Genomic DNA, 10,591 nt, shown 5'->3' on the forward strand with positions numbered 1-10,591 from the left:
TTTCTTTTTAAAGGTAAGTTTGCATGAATACGGTCCCAAATGAGTTGAGTTATTATCTTGAAAGTCAATATTACTTTGTTGTAATTTGTAACACAACGAGGTTTTTCGAAAATATACATATGTACGTCCTTTATGAGAATTTTACTAAGTGGTGTATTAGTCTCTTATTGTCTTCTTATATTTTCAATATATTTAAGCTTTTTAAAAACTGTTCAGACTCTTTTTTTTCAAACGTTATCTTCAAATGAATGTATAAGACTGCATGGATAAACAAAATTTATCTTATAGACACCTCAAAATATTCAGGCAGGCATCATATCATACGGATGTCAAGTTGGTTCAAAATTCAACATTCAACATTCAACATTCAAATTTTTTTTTTCTTTCTCGTATCCATTTTCAACATTCCACATTCGATTTCAACATTCAACATTCGATTTCAACATTCAACATTCGATTTCAACATTCAACATTCAAATTTGTTTTTTTTTTTTTTTTTTTTTTTTTTTTTTTCTCCCTCGTATTCATTTTCAACATTCAACATTCAACATTCGATTTCAATATTCAACATTCCATTTTTTTTTTATTTTTTTTTTTCTCGTATCCATTTTCAACATTCAACATTCGATTTCAATATTCAACATTCCATTTTTTTTTTATTTTTTTTTTCTCGTATCCATTTTCAACATTCAACCTTCGATTTCAACATTCAACATTCGATTTCAATATTCAACATTCAATTTTTTTTTTTTTTTTCTCGTATCCTTTTTCAACATTCAACATTCGATTTCAACATTCAACATTCGATTTCAATATTCAACATTCAAATTATTTTTTTTTTTTTTTTTTTCCCTCGTATCCATTTTCAACATTCAACATTCGATTTCAACATTCAACATTCGATTTCAATATTCAACATTCAAATTTTTTTTAATTTTTTTTCTCCTATCCATTTTCAACATTCAACATTCGATTTCAACATTCGATTTTCAACTTTCAACATTCATTTCAACATTCAACATTAGTATTCAACATTCGATTTTCAACTTTCAACATCTGTTTTCAACATTCAACATTCGTTTTCAACATTGAACATTCGTTTTCAACATTCGTTTTCAACATTCGTTTTCAACATTCGGTTTTCAACTTTCAACATTCGATTTTCAACATTCAACATTCATTTTCAACATTCGATTTTCAACTTTCAACATTTGTTTTCAACATTCAACATTCGTTTTCAACATTCAACATTCGATTTCAACATTCGATTTTCAACTTTCAACATTCGTTTTCAACATTCAACATTCGTTTTCAACATTCGATTTTCATTACTCAACATTTGTTTCCAACATTCGATTTTCAACTTTCAACATTCGATTTTCAATTTTCAACATTCGTTTTCAACATTCAACATTCGTTTTCAATATTCAATATTCGTTTTCAACATTCAAGATTCGTTTTCAACATTCAACATTCGATTTCAACATTCGATTTTCAACTTTCAACATTCGTTTTCAACATTCAACATTAGTTTTCAACATTCAACATTCGATTTCAACATTTGATTTTCAACGTTCAACATTCGTTTTCAACATTCAACATTCGTTTTCAACATTCGCATTCGTTTTCAATATTCAACATTCAAATTTTTTTTTTTTTTCTCGTATCCATTTTCAACATTCAACATTCGATTTCAACATTCGATTTTCAACTTTCAACATTCGTTTTCAACATTCAACATTCGATTTCAACATTTAATTTTCAACGTTCAACATTCGTTTTCAACATTCAACATTCGTTTTCAACATTCGCATTCGTTTTCAATATTCAACATTCAAATTTTTTATTTTTTTTTCTCGTATCCATTTTCAACATTCAACATTCGATTTCAACATTCGATTTTCAACTTTCAACATTCATTTCAACATTCAACATTCGTTTTCAACATTCGATTTTCAACTTTCAACATCTGTTTTCAACATTCAACATTCGTTTTCAACATTCAACATTCGTTTTCAACATTCGTTTTCAACATTCGTTTTCAACATTCGGTTTTCAACTTTCAACATTCGATTTTCAACATTCAACATTCGTTTTCAACATTCGATTTTCAACTTTCAACATTCGTTTTCCACATTCAACATTCGTTTTCAACATTCAACATTCGATTTCAACATTCGATTTTCCACATTCAACATTCGTTTTCAACATTCAACATTCGTTTTCAACATTCGATTTTCATTATTCAACATTTGTTTCCAACATTCGATTTTGAACTTTCAACATTCGATTTTCAGTTTTCAACATTCGTTTTCAACATTCAACATTCGTTTTCAATATTCAATATTCGTTTTCAACATTCAAGATTCGTTTTCAACATTCAACATTCAATTTCAACATTCGATTTTCAACTTTCAACATTCGTTTTCAACATTCAACATTAGTTTTCAACATTCAACATTCGATTTCAACATTTGATTTTCAACGTTCAACATTCGTTTTCAACATTCAACATTCGTTTTCAACATTCGCATTCGTTTTCAACATTAGTTTTCAACATTCTTTTTCAACATTCGATTTTCAGTTTTTTAACATTCGATTTTCAGTTTTCAACATTCGTTTTCAACATTCAACATTCGTTTTCATCATCGATTTTCAGCAATCAACTTTCGTTTTCAACATTCAGCATTCGATATCTGTGTATATTTGAGTCCATTCGTTTTTCATTTTGAAATATCAAAAACAAAAAACAAAAAACGAGAATGTTTCTATTGTTCGTTTTTGATTTCTGTAAAACCAAAATGAAAAACAAGTGTTTTCGTTTTTTCGTTTTTTTATTTTTCTGAAATCAAAACGGAAAACGAAAGTGTTTTCATTTTTTGTTTTTCATTTCACTAAAACCAATTAAAAGTGAAAATAAATTTTAAAGTGCATGTTTCAATTTTTCGTTTTCGAATTTACTCAGGAAGAGATTTGTATTTAATTTTAATTATTTATCAATATATATTGTAAAATGTTTTCCTTTCTAGTTTCACATTCTAAATTTTGCCACAGGAGGGCATTGTAAACACTCCCATGATGTTCCAACATAATGTAGACAAAATAAACCGCATGACTTCTGAATTGACCTACGGTAATAAAATAATCAAAGACTTTCAAATTACCTTGTTTATACCTTTGATAAATAATAAATTATAATATTTAAATATTAAACGAATCACAAATTTAAATTGTACAATATAATATTAAGATACATACAGATGGTACAAATAAATAGATTTGTTACAACATGACACTTATAAGAGAGGTAATTACTTTTTAAAACTGACAAGAAAACTAGCCTAGTCGTTAGAGTATACATGCACAGCGGTTGTCAGATCAAAAGTCTTTAATAACAATCTGGAACCGGTTGCGTGAACTTTACTTTTAAGTTTAGAAAGGTCGATCTAAGATTATTAGAATTGATGACCAACGTCCATCTGCCAGTATTGTCAGTACCGTGAACATCGAGGACGATAATATGTTTTGCTTGATAGATTGATTAAAAAACAAATTTCCGCAATTTCACAATTCAAACCTGGACAGGCATTCAATTATTATGGCATTCGGAGCCTATAGGGTTTTTGTTTTGCTTAATTGAGAAGGCTACATATATGGTGACCTGAACTAGAGGGCGTTGTTGGGGAATTATGTTATTGAGAATAGTTGACAAAAAATATAAATTATAGAGACAATGGACCAAGAAATAAATAAAAAAGCTAGAATCATGGTGTAAAATATAAAGAGAATAGAATAATTGGCAAAAGGTATAAAGAATAGAGAAAAATGGCCTGAAATATCAAAGAATACAGAAATTAAGAACCATGAATCCAGACCATCATACTAGTTGCTAGTTTGTCTCTGGGAGATTTGTATTGGTTATCATACGGTTTCTCTTTATTTCGATGTCTATTAATTAAGATACGAGCTTTCATTATTTGCCAACATATTACATATCATATTATTTTTTGCAAACTACCATAGATTTTCGGGTAACTTTTCTGCATAAAACCACATTGGAGGCCACTTTTTTTTCAAGTGGACTTCAGCTAACCACCCTACCCTGCCATTACCGAAAAGATTATAAAACACATTTCAACGGCCATACTTTTGTCCGCACAATGTGTAAAGGGGAGCTGGGTAGGCTAGCTGATGTCTACCGGAGAAAAAAATCAAGGTTGTTGTTTGGCTTATTTTATTTTCAAAAGATATGACCAAAGTCGGGGTCGGACACCCAACCCAACCCTTATCGAAAATAATATAATAAAAATTGTCCGCACTAGGTGCAAAGGGAAGCTTGACAGCAGAAGTTTACAGTAGAAAAAAATCAGGGTGTTCTGCTTAGTTTTCTTCTTCTAAAGTAGTTCTCAACTTGAGGTCGGATACCCAACCCAACCATTACCGGATAGTTTATAAAAACAATTCTGCGGCAATACTTTTATCTGCACTAGGCAAAAACAAAAGCTAGAGATATAGGGCCTACTTGATCAAAATTACAAGTTTGGGTATAGCTAGGATTGTTCTTTTTAAGCTTATGAATAATTTCCTTGCCCACCATACTTTGAATACAAAATATAAACCTTTGGTCCCATAATCAAGCGAAATCCATTCGTTCCGAGGTAGAATGTTTTGTAAAATCAGTTTTGTGTGGCCGATTAAAAGTTCAAAGCAAGAGTGCAAATTTCTTTTATTTTAATGCAGAACAATTATTACTGTTCATGAACTATTTTACAGGATGCCGAGAATATGGAATTTCCGAAAGCTATATATTTTACAGAATAGAGCAATTTGTCATCATTTAAAAATAATCATAACTATTTACGATTCTATAAACACACAAAATTGTTGACTCTTTAAAATGTAAAGCGTGCTGCACGCTGTATAATATACTGAAAGCGGTTTATATTGCCTGTATATAACTAATGAAACATAAATGAAATTTTAAAAAAATCGTTAAATGGTGTCTTTGACTGCTTAACTGGTAATATAGTGGTTATTTATTAATAAAAACATTTGAAGTACGTTTGAGTCTTATGCAAAATTTGTGTTTATATATATTTGAAAGCTGGATGTTGCCGACTGGCTGGTTGAGCCTAGTCTTACAAATTTCTCATTTTCATTACAGCCGATTGCATTGAGTGTGTAGACAAAGGTAATATCATTGGTTACCTTTCTTGTTAAACCGTGAAGTCATTTTTAGGTAAGGTATACTACCCTTTTGTGGAAGTAGCCTAGTCCTACAGACAGTTTAATTGGTTATATGTCGGACCAGTCTACTCTTAATGGAGGGTAGTTTACCTAACCTAATAATGACTTCACCATACAGTTAGCAAGCAATCTAACCAAGAATACCACATTTGCCTACACACCCACTGAATCGGCTGTAACGTCTTTACATTACATGTTGCAACACCTTGCAAAATTATTGGGCTACAAGAAATGTTTGGAAAATAACGTCAATGTGCTTTTCCAAAGGGTTTTATGCAGAACATTTCCCGGAAATCTATAATGGTAGTTTTTAAAACAATGTCAAATTCGAAATATAACTGAACAAAGAAGTTACATACATTAAAAAAGGTTGAGACATTGAAGGCCAAATAAGTTTTCATATTTCACATTCTTGCGTTTCTTATATATAGTAACCAGACAGTCATTAATTTAATTCTAAGGCAAAAGTAAATGTAGAGTTTCATTGGTTAAATGAAGACTACAATACAAATAAAGGATTCTCAAATGATCATGACTTTTGTTTGTAGTACAATGAGCAAATCCCGCAATCAATCAACCAATCAATCAATCAATCAATCAATCAATCAATTAATTAACAAATCAATCAATCAACTAATCAATTATTCAATTAATACAATTGAGAATGGAAATAAAGAATGTGGCAAAGCCAAAACAACCGAAGGCCACCAATATTTCTACACTAAACTAAAATAAAAAAAAAAAAACACTATAAAATAACTAACAAAGGCCAGAGTCTCCTGACTTGGGACAGGCGCAAAAATTGCGGCGGGCCGGGGTTAAACATACTTTGTGAGATCTAAATCCTCCTACTATACAACTATACAACTATAGCTAGCCAATGTAGAATAAACAAACACACAACAATTTGTACAGTAACACTCAGTTTAAAAGAAATCCTAGTCCGATGTCGGAATAGGTACCAACAAAAAAACTACGCAAAATGAAACTGATTCATAAATTAAACTACTAACAGTAACTAACATGCCAGCTCTAGACCTTAATTAAACCTATCAAAAGATTATATAGATATAAGAAGGTGTGTTATGAGTGCCAATGAGTCAACTCTCCATCCAAGTCACAATTTGTAATATGGAATATGTGTACTGTGTTTCAAATTGATTAGACTGCAACTTCATCAAAAACTACTTTTACCAAAAAAACTTTAACCTGAAGCGAAACAGACCGATGAACGGAAGAACGAACGGACGCACAGAACGAACAGCATAAAGTCCATAAATGGAACGTAAAATATGTGCTGAAATTGAATGAAGGTCTGATAAATCTCAATGAGACCATAATCGGCATATCCAAATAAATTTCCCTAAGGTCACAAACAATATCTTTCACTTAAAGATATATTGCCACTCCTTCTGCAATATAGTATTTATCAATAATAATGTAAAAGAAATTGTATGCATGTAAATTAAAAATGATCAGGGCAGCAAACTTAGCAGTCCTTTCAATACCAATCAAACACAAGAAAAATATTTTTTGAATATTGTTCTCATTGGTATAAATAGTAATTTTGTTATCAGTAACTTAAAACCATATCAAATATCATTGTTTTACACATCAAGGTACTACAATCTGTTGTTATCTATGCTTCTCTTATTGTTAATAACGTCTTTATACTAAATCCACTGGATGTGGATTTGCACTGATTGACATATTTGTCTTAGATACATGATTTTTGTATTAGTTTTTATTGGCTTTGAACTAGCTGTCATAAACTGCGATTACTCTCGGATCTGTATTTTTTGTCCCTTTTACAGCGGATGACCGTAAAGTCATTCCGGTCTATTGTTGCGAGAGAGCTTTCCTTTACGTAACTTGCGTGTTGGACTTGTAACCGATCTATAATCTATAAATACGCGGAAACCAGAGCTCACACCGTGTTGGTGGGTAGGTGATGACTATATGATAAGCTCAGCATGTCTTTTTATATATTGCATACGGTGAATTGGTGATGTCTTCATTCCATGCATTGTCCCATTACGGCTTTATATAGACCGTGTTATCAGTCAGCCTGATCTATCAAAGTAGCTCTACTGACCTTTTGTAAAGTAAGACGAGAAACAAGATAAAAACTAACTTAGATTGGTATATACATGTACATGTATATTTAATATACTCATATAAATTCAAGTCAAAAGTGTAAAAAAAAATTGCTTTTAATATATTTTGTTTGTGAGTCGAAAATGTTTTAAAGGCATGTTTTCTGGTCTGGGTTAAGAATAAACTATTGGCTATGATTATGTGTTTTATTATGATATTTTTCGCGGGAAAGGCGGGGGATAGACAGGTTCTAAAAATGAAAAGTCTAACCTGATGTATAGAAAGCAAAACACGCACAAGAAAATAGTTCCGCTAAAGTACCAATACATGTAGGTGAAATATACTGTTGTTTTCCCCGCTTGACCCTCATGATAAAGATAAAACACGAAAAATGCTTCGGACGCAATGAATATCTATGATGAGTTTATTAATAAACTTTATACATTTTATAACAAGGAAGCAAAAGAACTTCAGTAACCATATGTTAGCATATTATGAAAGCTTACGTACTTATTTATAGGCATAGAGATAAATAAAGAAAAAAACGTATGAAAACCAATAACAATCTACCAGGGACAAAATAACGTTACTTTAGGCAACTAGTATAATGGTCTCAAAGTGGGGTTTTCGTTTCTGTATTCTGTAATACTAGAACCATAGTTTTACTTTAAGCCATTTTTGTCGAGCCTTCGACTTTAGTCGAAAAAGCGAGACATAGCGATCCTACATTCCGTCGGCGTCTGCGTCGGTGTCGTCGGCGGCGTCCACAAATACTCCCTCTGTGGTTAAAGTTTTTGAAATTTTAATAACTATCTTAAATTAAACTGGATTTCTACCAAACTTGGACAGAAGCTTTTTTATGTTCATAAGAAAGTATGCAGAAGTAAATTTTGTAAAAATAAAATTCCATTTTTTCCGTATTTTACTTATAAATATACTTAGTTTTTCTGCCAGAAAACATTGCATTCACTCTGTGGTTCAAGTGTTTAAAATTTTAATAACTTTCTTAAACTATTTTGGACCTTACCAAAATTGGACAGCAGCTTGTTTATGATCAAAAGCTAGAACAAAATGTATCTAAAAGAAAATTTTGTAAAAATTTTGTACCTGTGTATATGTATTTTACTTATCAATGGACTTACATTATTTATGTATGTGCCTGTCCCAAGTCAGGAGCCTGTAAATTCAGTGGTTGTTGTTTGTTTATGTGTTACATATTTGTTTTTCGTTCATTTTTTTACATAAATAAGGCCATTAGTTTTCTCGTTTGAATTGTTTCACTTTGTATTATCGGCGCCTTTTATAGCTGACTACGCGGTATGGACTTTGCTCATTGTTGAAGGCCGTACGGTGACCTATAGTTGTTAATGTTTGTGTCATTTTGGTCTTTAGTGGATAGTTGTCTCATTGGCAATCATACCACATCTTCTTTTTTATATATTAGTTTCCTTCCAGTTTATATTACAGACAGTCTGCAGTTAAGGTTTTTAAAACATTCTGTATTTTTACCAAACGTGGACAGAAGCTTCTTAGAATCATAAGATAGTATCAAGAGGAATATTTTTATTGATTTTATTCCTCTTTTGTTGAGTCTGTGATGAACAGCATAAGTAGGCTAGACACTGGGTTCCGCGAAACCCTTAAGAATTTTTCTCTATATACTCTTTAATGTTGTGAGCTATTTTTTTTCTATTCTTCATATTTTTTACTAGTTAACTTATTCTCTTTATATTTGAACCCCTCATTATTCTATTTTATTCATTTTTGTTCCATTATCTCTAATATTCAATCCCCGCTATTCTCTATTCCTTAAACGCCATCCACACCTTCTAGTTTAAGTGACCATATAGCCTTCACAAATGAGCAATATTCATACTGAATAGGCTCCGAATGGCAAAAAAATTGAAAGCTACTCGCGGTTTCAAATGTGAACTTGCAGAAATAATTATGGCCCCGCAACGAAGTTGTCGGTGCTATATAGTTTTGTCCTTGTCCGTGATTCTGTCATTCCGTCATTCCGCAATAAACCATTATACGGACTTTTTTTCTAAACGCTTTCAGATATTGCAGAAGAATATCTCAAAGAACGTTTTGCGACAATACCGGCAAGGAACCGGTAGCCCTGTATTTGTTTTTGCGGGAAAATAAATAAGCGGAACCGGACCATTTATACCCATTTTACAATAGCCACAATAGTAATAGAGAATAGTCACTGTTATGTCTTATCATCTTAGATCATCTCCAAACTTAAGACTAAAGATCACGCACCCTTATTGTTTAGATTGAAAAAGACTTTTGCATATGATCCGTCGACATAATCTCCGATTAAAAGAAATATTGATCTGACGATCTCTGACCTGTGAATTTATACTCTAAGTTTAACGGGCTAGTTTTCTTGTCAGTTTAAAAAAGTAATTACCTCCCTTGTTAGTGTCATGTTGTAATCAATTTATTTTTTTGTACCATCTTTATGTAATATTATGTTGTACAATTTAAATTTGGGATCTGTTTAATATCTAAATGTAACAAATTAATCTTTATCAAAGATATAAACAATATAATTTGAAAGTCTTTGATTACTTTATCACCGTAGTTCAAAACAAATGTTGAATCTAAAAGTCGAGCGTTGAATGATGTAATTAAAAGAATAAAGTCCAAAATCCAATGTTGAAAACGAATGGTTAATATTGAAAACAAATTGTGAATGTTGGGAATGTTGAAATCCAATGTTGAATATTGAACACGAATGTTGAATGTTGGAAACGTATGTTGAATATTGAAAACGAATGTTGGAAGTTGAAAATCGAATGTTGAATGTTGAAAGTTGAAAACCGAATGTTGAAAACGAATGTTGAATGTTGAAAACGAATGTTGAATGTTGAAAACGAATGTTGAATGTTGAAAACGAATGTTGAATGTTAAAAACGAATGTTGAAAGTTGAAAATCGAATGTTGAAAACGAATGTTGAATGTTGAAAATCGAATGTCGAAAGTTGAAAACCGAATGTTGAAAACGAATTTTGAAATCGAATGTTGAATGTTGAAAATGAATACGAGAAAAAATTAAAAAAAAAGAAATTTAAATGTTGAATATTGAAATCGAATGTTGAATGTTGAAAACGAATGTTGAATGTTGAAAATCGAATGTTGAAAGTAGAAAACTGAATGTTGAAAACGAATGTTGAATGTTGAAAACGAATGTTGAATGTTGAAAACGAATGTTGAATGTTGAAATCGAATGTTGAAT

Source organism: Mytilus trossulus, chromosome 6 (genome assembly GCF_036588685.1).
Source record: "Mytilus trossulus isolate FHL-02 chromosome 6, PNRI_Mtr1.1.1.hap1, whole genome shotgun sequence".
NCBI lineage: Eukaryota > Metazoa > Mollusca > Bivalvia > Mytilida > Mytilidae > Mytilus > Mytilus trossulus.